The sequence below is a fragment of the Neovison vison genome, chromosome 6, assembly GCF_020171115.1.
Source record: "Neovison vison isolate M4711 chromosome 6, ASM_NN_V1, whole genome shotgun sequence".
Taxonomy (NCBI): Eukaryota; Metazoa; Chordata; class Mammalia; order Carnivora; family Mustelidae; genus Neogale; species Neogale vison.
In genome coordinates this window covers 13,185,056-13,196,800 of record NC_058096.1, presented here as the reverse complement: position 1 = coordinate 13,196,800, position 11,745 = coordinate 13,185,056, and the positions used below count along the sequence as shown (strand labels likewise).

The following is an 11,745-nucleotide window of genomic DNA, read 5'->3' as shown; positions in this document are numbered from 1 at the left end:
GCAACTGCCAGCACGCCGGGGTATCAATTTCCAATTTAAAAACATCTGGAAGTTCCAAAGCACTGTCCCCGCTCTCAAGCCTAACATTTCGGGGACAGAGACAGATCTGTTCTCAAATCAGAACCTTAATCGCTCCAAAGTGCTACAGGCATGTCCATAAACAATAATTAAATAATGGCAGTAATCAAGGAGGGATAATGACAGCAATATTGGATAGGACAGCTCAACGGTCTTATGGATAAGAAATCAGACTGATTTTTCTCCATGGAAGAGAACAGGTACAAGGGCATGACACAGAAGAGATGGCAAAGTAACACACGGTTTTGGGGATTTCACCACTTTTTCAGCCTTCAGTCTCAGAAGCAGCCAATTATGGTTCACAAATGTAAAAACAGACTATTCTGAGTTGGCATAAAAATAAAATCTTTGGGCTCAAATATTTGCTAAGAGGCCACGGGGCAGAATGAACCAAGCCACACAGCGACACGGTCCTGGGCGAGGCCCGGACAGCTGGTGGACCTTATCTCTACCCATCTCACTTGGTCCATTCTTAAGTGAGGGCCTCAAAATTCACTTCACCTTCGTCATCAAGAGACACTAAGCGAACGACTAAAAGATGGGCAGAGACAGACGTGACACGCAAGAGAAAGACAAATGCTGTATGATTCACTTATATGGGGGATCCAAAAATGTTGAATTCATAGAACGGAGAGCGGAACAGTGTCTATCAGGGGTGGGGGGGTGGGGAAAAGGGGGAGATGGCAGCCAAAGGAGGGTACCAACTTTCAGTTATGAAAGTTTATAATGTCTAGGAGCGCCTGAGCGGCTCAGTCACTGAAGCGTCTGCCCTTGGCTCAGGTCATGCATGTCTCAGGGTCCTGGGATCGAGCCCCGAATTGGGTTCCCTGCTCAGCGGGGAGTCTGCTTCTGCCTCTCTCCCCATTCGTGCTCTCTCTCAAATAAATAAATAAAATCTTTATTAAAAAAAAGTTAAGCTCTAGGAATCGAATGTGCAGCATGCTGGGTACTGAAATTTGCTAAGGGAGTAATCTTAGGTGTTTTCACCACACACACACACACACAAAGGTAATTATGTGTGGTGATGCATGTGTTAATTAACTTGATTGTGGTAATCATTTCACAATGTATACATATATTAAATCAGAACACCGTGCACCTTCAAAAAAAAAAAAAACCCACAATAAAGAGAACAGTGTGCACAAGGAGGAAAGTAGGGGCGCCTGAGTGGCTCAGTGGGTTTAAGCCTCTGCCTTCAGCTCTGGTCATGATTCCAGGATCCTGGGATCCAGCCCTGCATCAGGCTCTCCACTAAGCAGGGAGCCTACTTCCCTCTCTCTCTCTGCCTGCCTCTCTGCCTACTTGTGATCTCTGTCTGTCAAATAAATAAATTAAAAAAAAATTTTTTTAAAGGAGGAAAATAATGGATCTGGCCAATACTACCTTTGACAGATGTTCAAGGTTAACTGGGAACCCCTCTCTACTATTCTTCAAGAAAGAAAGAAAAGAAAAAGCAAGGAGGGAAAACAGAAGCAGGAAGGAGTTAGGATAGCTTCAGAGGACCAGCTGCATTTCCAATGGAGTTCAGACCTCTGGGATTTCAAGGGGATTAAAGGCATACGCTAGCAACTGCAAGTCCCATCACTTTGCTATCTGCCATCCCACCGGGGCCATGAAGGACCCAGATCCAGTGGGTAAAAATGCCCTATATAAAAAGGAAAACACAGGGTGCCCAGGTGGCTCAGTGGGTTGGGCCGCTGCCTTCAGCTCAGGTCATGATCTCAGGGTCCTGGGATCGAGTCGCACATCGAGTCGCTCCCTGCTGAGCAGAGAGCCCGCTTCCCTCTCTCTCTGCCTGCCTCTCTGCCTACTTGTGATCTCTCTCTGTCAAATAAATAAATAAAATCTTTTAAAAAAAATAAATAAAAAGGAAAACACAGGTAAGAACTCCCACTTCTCCCAGCAGGAATATTGACCATGTCAATAAAGACAATAAGTAAAATATGCCATGACTGATGATTCAAGACAACCCTGGGTGGTGGGAGACCAGGTGTGTGTGAATTTCCTAAACATCTGGATTCATTTTCATGGGTCTCAGTCTTTCCCTGGAAGAAAGGAAGGCATCAGTGCCAAGCTCCCCTCTAAGATGCAAAGAGGTGAGAAGCATCTCTGTACGTCAGGGAGAGATTCGCTATGCTGGTAACCTCCCTGGTCTGTAAGAGAAAGACCTCAGAACCAGGGAGAGAATGGACTCAAGGCATCTTGTTAATTCCCAGAGCTCAAGAATAGGCAGGGACCTTGCAAAGCCATCCCCTTGATTAATCAATGAGGATGCTGGGGCTCAGAAATTCACAGCCCTGGCTGCTGGCCGACCGGGAGTCGGAACTCACATTTCCAACCACCTTTTCCACTATGACACGGCAGCCCCACTGCTCAGTTGTAAGCAGCACCTGGCCAGGTTCTACCGAAACAGGCAACTCCATGCTTTACCCTTTTTTGTCAACAAGGCCCTTTTCAGGTTTTCCCAGCGAAAGCTAGTATCTGTTTGCCTTAACTTCCCAGGCAAAGAGCTCAAATCTCAGAGTAGGGATAAGAGGAAGGAGGAGGTGAATGAGGAGGGAAAGAGGCAGAAACGAGACAGACCAAACCCTTAAGAGCATGTGTCTTAAAGTCTCCGACTTCCCCACAAACCATTTACCCCTTTATGGAATACCCCGGGGCCTCTCTAGAAACTAAGCATTAAGGCTTGGCAGACACTCACCTCTCTGCCGGGCCTGAACATCTGCTCACGCCGACTGCTGCTATCAGCTCGCCATGGCCCGGGCTCTGTGTGCCCAGCTCTGGGATGGCCACTGATCTGAGCAAAAAAGTGATCACCCCGGGTGAGAAGCCTGCTGGCCCTAGGTGAACGGCATAGCCCTGGAGCACACAACCTGTGTAACCGCTGGGGAATGCTCTGGATCTTTTGTCCAAGCCGACTCCACCTTATCTCCACATGTGGCCAAGCAGGCTCGGTGGTAGATGGCCCCCACTGATATGTGACCCAGCCTGTTGGGAAACATGCGGGTTGCCCAGACCCAACCCGACTTGATCATGAAGTTTGCGATGTCCCAAATACCCAGAGGCTCCAGGCTCTAGCATCACGTGAAGTAAGGACGACCTAACCAGAAGCACTATTCAACGCCGGAACGGTCCACGAGAGGCTCGCGGGCACCAGCAACCTCCAGCTTCAGTGTGGGTCAGAATCATCTGTGGAACCCCACTCCCCAAATGCCTAAGCATCACCTCAGAATCTCTAGCACAAACCAAAGCCAGACACTCCGACACAGAGGCTCTGGGTTCCCACTTTGTTTCTTGTTTTTTATCTTCATCCAGTTAGCTAACATCCAGTGCTGGATTAGTTTCAAGCGTACAATATCGTGATTCAAACATTTCCATACATCACCCTTGTGCTCACTGGGTTCACACTTTGGAAAACAGCAGGCATCCACCCCTCCGAGGCTGCATCCCGGATGCCCATCACCCTCCGACGTCAGGATGCCTGTCACTGCAATGCACCTTCCAAGAGCTCAGAAGGAAGAGGGCCACCGTCAAGCGAACCTTCCTGGTGGTCATCCTTCCGAGGGCTCCTCCTCCTTCCCACCTCACTCTCAAGGGCTTGGCACCTGAGAAAACGGACTCTTTCCATACTCAGAACCTCCCCCACTCTTCCCAGCAGCAAGAAATCCAAAAACCAACCCCAGGGCAGAATCTCACGGGAGCCCAGCAGTGTCTATAGCAAACACAAGATATATTCCTTCATAGTGAGTGAGGTCTCTTAGCATCTCATAGGTCCTAGTAGTTCATCATATACCAAGCTCTAATTCAAAAGTCAAAGGAGATCAGGGGAGATGGTAAGACCCTAGCGACACAGAGAAGTGACTCCCATGTGATGCATGATCCACTCAGAGATTTCCTGGAAATTACTCAAAATATACTCCCCGTGTTAGAAACACTCCACTGAAAAGGCTTCCGATTATACACAACATTCATGGGGTACAGAGGCTCTCAGAGCCTGGCCTCCCTGGACACATCCTCCCAAGACAGATTTCTAGAGCGCTCGCCAGTTTCCACGGCACTGGCAGATTCCCAGCACAAACGTATGCACTTTCCTACCGGGTGCACAAGTGGCCAGCTGTAGCCCGAAGCACACCACAGCTGCCAGGCCAGGGTCATCGAGGTCACCAGAGCTGGACCACAAATGCTAACGTGGGCTCGGGTACTAAAATGCTGGCGGCATGCAGCAAATATAAAGCCCCTTCTCACCACCTTGGCAAACTGAAGGGTCAGGCGGCATGAATGAGGGTATCGATACATTGTAACAAGGCTCCAGTGGTTTCGCTGGGCAACTTACAAATCCTCTGAGGGACAGGTTTTCTGTGTTAATGCCAGGTGAACACAGTTTTGAAAAGGTAATCAGCCACAAAGTTCAAGGGCCCTGGGACATTTCAAGGACAGTAAGATCAATCAGCCATGTGTAGTTATCGGTCTGATGCAATTAGAAGCTATTTCCTTGGTTACGCTGTTTAATTTCCCCGATGAATCCAGCTTTGCTTTCACATAGCTATACAGAAAAGCTAAATATAGAGAGTTCGTGGACTTTCAGGGGGTTGAAGAAATTTTGACTTGCAGAAGCTCTGAATTAGAACAACTTTTGCCTTGTTCAATTCTAAAACACTCCTTCTCCCCTGGTTTACCATCTTCTTGTCCCCCAAACTGCCAAGTGCCCCGTCTCACACACACGCACACACATGAATACTGTTTTTGGCTCCCAGTGTTCTCTCCTCAGTATACTTGATATACTCTTAGGATGCTCTCCCTCGGTAATCTCAGTATGGTCAATACCGATCCCAGGGAAGTTACTTTGAACTGCTTTGTGCCTGTTTCCCCACCTGTCAAATGGGGATGACAACAGTTATCTCCCCTTTAGAACACTCTGTTAAGATGCTGTGGAACTGAATTAACCCAGCAAAGGTTTCTAGAACTGTGCCCAGCACATAGTACCTGCTTAAAAGCATTAACTAGGATTACTGTCATTTCCACCTTCGGTCTAAATTCATCTTGGCCCAAGGAGAGAAGCACTGCCTGACCTCGCTCTCTAGTGCCTAACGTGGAAGGGTGCTGCTGAGGAAACTGGGGGAAATGGGCTGACCACGGCTGGTATGAGCCAATGAAGTGCCTTTTAAGTTATTTTCACATTTGCAAAATAGCATCATAACCTAGGAAAATGGTGTTTTCTACTTTTCTTTTTTTTAAGATTTTATTTACTTATTTGACAGAGGGGCCACAAGCAGGGGGGAGGGGAGGCAGAGGGAGAGGGAGAAGCAAGCTCCCCCACTGAGCAAGGAGCCTGACGCAAGGCTCGATCCCAGGACCCTGAGATCATGACCTGAGCCCAAGACAGATGCTTAACCACCCAGGCGCCCCAAAATGGTGGTGTTTTCTACACTGTCGATTAATAACTATGCACACTGTTACTAATAATTGCCATTCCTGATTTGCTAGAAATATTGCAGTGTTACTTTTCCATGTAAGGCTTTTTTTGTTCCCCCTCTCTCTCTTGCTCTCTAACCAAACATCCAGTGCCTTTCTGCATTTTCAATTCTGAAGTTTGTAAATTCTACCCGCTGGGTTTCCCACTATCATGCCCCACCTCCATTCGAAAGACTTCTAAAACCCAGCTCTAGTTCTCCCTTCTCCCTTTCCCAAGACAAAACTTCCACGCCTTTTTATGTTTTCAACACGTCTTCCCTCCTTCTCTAATGATCCCCAATGGGAGTGACTCAAAATTTCTCTCGACGCAACGTTCTTACAGTTGCTAAAAAGGAGTCAGAAGTGTGTTAGCAAATGCTTGAAATGTTGCTACAGGTAACTCCAGACTGGGGACTGTCAACATCTGAGCGAATGAATCATCTTCTCTCTTTTTATCTGCTTTTTTCTACATAGGTGCCTCAAACCTTGTAGTCATCCTTCCCCTCCTCACTACCTGACCTGCGGGTTCCTTTCTCAGAGCCACGGCCGTGGTTCAGCAACAAGCTCTCTTCCCTCAACCTTCCTCAATGCACCCTGCACACCATAGCCAGGCAGACCTTCCCAGGAGCCATGTGGAAGGCTCCTCGGCCTGCCTTGCAAAGCCCCCTGCAGACGTCCAGCCTTCACACTGGAGCACAGGACGGACCTACCAGTCAGGGCAACGCAGGTGCATGCTCCCAACTATTCTTGCTTCCAGGATATTCATCCTTTAAGGCTCAGCTCACATCCCCCCTTTCCACAGCTAAAAGACTCCTTTCCCTCCTCCGACTGCCAGGCCAACTTCTCTGCAGCATCTTGTTCCCCTGCCCCAGCTCTGCTCCCTCAAACACGCAGGGCACACTCCCACCTCCCAAATCAATGACCGCTCCCAAGTCTGCCCTCTCGAGGGGGTCAAGCCTGACCGCCCCATCTCATATTGCCTCCCGCATCCCCCACTGCCTCATCTGCCCTGCCCTGCTCTTTTCTCCATAGCATGTCGAGCGCTTATTATGCTGTTTTCTGCCTGCACGTCCCCATTTCACCCCCAAACTAGCTCCATGAGCTCAAGGACCTTTTCCTGTTGACACATCCCAAAGCACTACAAACAGTATCTGGCGTGGAGTAGGCAAGACACTTCAAAAAAATAAACCCACCTTTGCAGGGCGCCTGGGTGGCTCAGTCAGTTAAGGGTCTGCCTTTGGTCCAGGTCATGATCCCGGGGTCCTGGGATGGAGCCCCACGTCCGACTCCCTGCTCTCCCCCGTCCTCTGCCCCACCCCCACTCGTGTGTGCACATGTGCACGCATGTGCATACTCTCTCTAATGAATAAATAAAGTCTTAGTAAATATAAATAAATAAACAAATAAATAAAAATAAACCCACCTTTCCATGAATAAACCACTATTCATTTTCCACCATAATCTCCAAACAAGGAAAACAGTTCCTCGTGGATTACATTTTCATTTGATTTAAAGGTTTGCTCATCTCCCGGCTCAGCTCAAGCCCAGCTACGGTTGAGCTGAGAAGTGAGCCCTACTTGTCAAGCTGAACTTTGCAATCTTCAAACAATCTGGTTTTATTATGTCATTTACAGACATAACCAGAGTTAATTTAAAGTGCTTTCTTTAACTTTTTTTTTTTAAACTAGAAAAAGAAAGACAGGACGTGCCGTCCTATGGGCCACATTAGATAATCTGCCAACAGTCATCCAGAGCAAACTGCATCCATATGACAGTGAAAAGCCTATTTCCTAAGTTCTACCTTGGGCTCCATGGAGGCCCTCTTAGGCCCTCATAGCAGGCTTCTGGAAGGGCTCTAAGCTCCCAATTCCAGCCCTTCCTCCTCCTCAGTGATGCTAAGAAACCAGCAGTTTCATCAATGAACACAGACGTTCCTCTTCTTCAAGCACTGAACTAAAAATGGGAATTTTGAAGGCCTAAACTTCCCCAGCCTGTATTAGCCTCAATGGGCAGCTCAAAGTGTGGACCAGGGATCCTCAGGTAATTTCAGGGGGTGGCTATCATGCCCTGCCTTTTCCAGCTACCTGGGCAAAACCACATTTCCCCCCAACCAACCAACCAACCAACACAATCACAAAAGAGTGAAGGCAGAAGCAGAGAGGACACTCTAGGATCTCCTGTTTGCCAGAAACTGTGGAGATTTGTCAAATATAAATTAACACCTCTCTCCTCCCTAATTTTTTAAATTTTAGAAAATAAAAAGTCATTTCTGTGAACAAAGAATGGGTTTATTGGTTCTACTTTAAAAATGAATCAACAAGTGGTTTTGGGGTTTTTTTGTTTTTTTGTTTTTTTTTTTTGCTTTCCTGTTTCAATTTCTAGTGTGATAACTATTTATAGCTAGAAGCCACATAAACAGAAGCCCTTTGGAGTCCACCATACTTTTTACAAGTAGAAAGGGTCTGAAACGAACAACACAGCCATCCCCCAACTACCTACTCACCCTCTCACTCCCCCAAAGAAGATCTTGGCCAAGAGGCAGATATTCCTGCCGAAAATGGATGGGCTTGCTTTCAAAACACTATCTCATTGCTTAACTTAGATGCCAGAAAAAGGAAGATCAAGGGGAAAGGAAAAAAGAAGCATCGAATGGTCTGAAGAAAAGGCAAGGCAAGGGGTTTTTTAAAAAAAATAAATTTTATATGAAAATATATTGTTTCATAAAGAATTAACCTGGGGTTATTAACCAGAAGCTTCTAGATAGACTGGGGAACCCATGGAGCCCCTGAAATTGAATGCAGAAGGGTGGTCCATGTGTTTATCTAAGAAAAGGGTCCAAATTTTTCATCCAACTCTCAAAGGAGTCTGTGACCAAAGGTTAAGAATCTCTTGGATGCTGATGTCGGTTTTCAGCTTGGGGAACATACTTATTCCTAAGCCATTTAAGCTAAGTGTAAAGCAAAACAAATTTTATAAAAACCAACACAATTTTGCTAGGAACTCAAGAGCCTCTTCCAAGAACACTGCACACCCCTTGTTGCTGAAATCATGGATCTAGGACTTGCCTTTCCAAACAAGAAAGCAAGGCTTTCTTCTGAACCCTGCTGCGGACACCTCTCTCAGGAACCACTGCGCCTGGGCTACAGTGTGAACATTCCTACATTCTTTTCAGTCAATCATCCTTTTTCGCTTCTGCCCCAGAACTGAGAAATTTGATCTTAAAATCTAAGGACATGTAAGTTGGAATCTGTTCGAGAATGAGGAGGAAGTAATGGTGTGGGGGTGTGGGCTTCCGAAGAATGACCCTGGTCGGTGAGTCAGGAGACCTAGATTTTAATCTAGTTGCGAGACCTGGTCGCCTCATCTCTTTAGATATATTTCCTCCCCCACAAAGGGAGGGGGCTGGACATAGGGGTGATCTGTGAGCTGGAAATCAGGCTGAAAAGAAACTGTCAATGGCCCACGGGGGCCAGAAACGGATGGAGAGCTCTGCCTTACCTCGTTCCGACTCCATCCGCTATGGTGTGAAGATTTCTGGGGACACAGAGGTGGTCAGAAATTGCACAAACACACAAACCCATCATCAGTGTCCCATCTCCACAGGGGGCTCTGAGCAGGGGTCCCAGGCTATCTCCATGCTGTGGCTCCTTGAGAAGCTCTTGGTAAGAGCAGCTCCCACTCTTCCATCTCCTAAGTGGATGAATGAAGCTCTCCTACCAAGTCCCGTACGATGGCCCCAAGCCAAAGCTTCCCTTTGAAACACACAGCCTGGCTCCAAGATGTTCCATCAGTTGGCAGTTCTCTCTTTCCACCTCACCCACTGGAAGTCTGAGACACAGGAGGGCTGAGCTCTGAAAGAGGAAGCCAAACTATTCCCATCACAACTAATAACCATGACCGACTGAGCTTCTACTAAGCGCAAGAAGACAACGCGCCAGGAGCTTCGTACTCACTTCCGTGCAGAACTCCCATCAGCCCCATTCAGGAGGCACCGAGGTCCATCCAGAAACAGTGCTCAGACCGACAAGCTCGGCTCTGCTGGATTTCAGAACGTCTTTACGTGATATCAGGCTGCCCCAGCTCTGAGTGTTAACCATGGGAATATCAGAGACAGTCAAGTTCAGTCCAAAAGACCAATAATGTATCCATCAAATCAAGGGCCAATCTATTCTTGTCTTTCTCTGGACATCAATGCAAGTAAACTCTGCTTTAAGCGATACGGATAAACCCTTCCAACAAAGGAATACAAAACAGTCGCAACACAAATTTTCATGCATGTTGTGTGCGTGCACACACACGTGCACACACTCACACACTCAAACCTACTGAATTAAATAATTCCTAAGCACTCACCACGTGGCAGGCATGAAACAGGTGTTATTTTTTAAAAACTACATGTGAGCTCCAAGGCCTCATGTTTCAGTAACACGTCCAACTACTGAACAAACAACAAAAAAAGGAAAAACGGTCAAAGACTCTTTTTCGATCATTTTCAAATCCAAAGAAGTTGTTCCCATTGTTTCAGATAAAGTGTATTTCATCCCAGGCTCAGAGACCACACTCTGGGGCCAAATGTCTTCCAGAAACTCTTCTTCTGGGGAGTAAACTGCTGACAGTTACAGATTCAACTACGTCACCAGAGCAGGATGAAGGAACTTTAACATCTCCGATCCAAGCTCGCTGAAGAGATTCCCCCGGGTCAGAAACTTTTACCAACAACAACAACAAAAAAAAGAACAAAAAAAAAAAAAAAAAAAAAGGAATTCTTTTCAAGGAAGCTTCCACACCCACTGTCTCTTAAAATACACTGTTTGGAACATAGTGGGTTCTCAAGAAATCGCGTTGGATGAACATGCCAAACTTAGACTAGGAAGCGTGGGTGGATGGGGACTGTTGTGCATAATTCTGGGGTTTGTTTCAAGTCATTAAAGATCCTCGCTCAACATATAAAGTCAATACGAAAATAATTCTTCCGTTCATTCTATGGACTCTGCAACAGGTGTCCACGCTGGGTGCCCGCCGGGTTCCCCTAAGGGTGCTTGTCAGAGGCTGGTGTCCCTCGCCGCGGACAGAGAAGGAGCCTGCGCGGCACCCAAGACGGGAGTGACTCGCCCAAGGTCACCGGTCAGCGAGGAGCCAGCCAGGATGTAAATGGACGTCCCCGGACTGCGAGTCCGTTGCTCTCTGCATCACATTAAGCTGCCGAGGCAGTGACATTCTGAGACACCACGTTTAGATGATCTCACTTCCATATATTAACAATTTCCGAAGGCGCCAAGCCAAAATTGGATATTTCATAGAACAATGACACGTGAGAGCTCACAGTGGTACCGGCTCTGCAGGAGAAAACTGCTCTGCCCTCTCTTCTGGGTGTAGTCAGCTGTGACTCAAGCCCCCATCCACGGGGGGTGGGCTGAACCAGAGGTCCAGCTGTCCCCGGCCTGGGGCGCCGGGGGGTGGGGCACAACATGGAGAGCCAGAATACAGCCAGGCACCCCTCTTAGATTTCATACAGAATGTGAGCTAACGTGGGGCGCCTGGCAAGCTCAGTAGGGTAAGCCTCTGACTCTTGATTTCTGCTCAGGTCAGAATCTCAGGGTCGTGGGATCGAGCCTCATGTCGGCCTCCGTGCTCAGCGTGGAGTCTCTCTCTTCCTCTGCCCCACCCCATTAAAAAAAAAAAAAAAAAAGTCCCGGGTGGCATTGTTCCAGGTAAGAGGGACAGTCACAGGTCATAGGTCATGTTCCCTTCTCAACTGCCTGCATCAACGCACTCTTCTCTGAATCCTGAAGGCCAGGAGCCCCTCTCTTCGTTTCAGCCCTGCAGTGCCATTCCGGCCGTGCCTTTAAGACCAAGCCTTCGGCCCCTTTCAGGTCACAGGACAGGTCACCTATCTCACGGGTCTCTCCACTTCCCAAACGGACAGTGAGGAGCAGCCCCCGCAGGGGGGTTGTTCCATCATTCCCATCAGTGAGCCTCGCCCCCAAGAAGAGAAGGGTACAAAATTCAGGTGTCCATGGGGATGCAACTTCAGGCTCATCTCCTCTGATTGTAGAGTCAACGTCTTGAACAACTGTTTCTAAGACACAAGACTTTGATAGAAAACACTGAACCACCCTGGGCCTTTAAGTCCTACACCGCCACTAATAAGGAACACAGCCAACGACTAACAAAACCTCCCCTACCGGCTGCTGCCAAAGGACCGGGCACTGTGTT

The 11,745-nt window shown here is 47.7% G+C and overlaps 1 protein-coding gene across 2 annotated transcripts in view; it reads right to left on the bottom strand.

Annotated features, from left to right (window-relative positions):
* TIAM1 (TIAM Rac1 associated GEF 1) overlaps positions 1–11,745 on the bottom strand; it is a 202,566-nt gene that overhangs the window by 119,177 nt on the left and 71,644 nt on the right. The gene's annotated exons all lie outside the window — the stretch shown is intronic.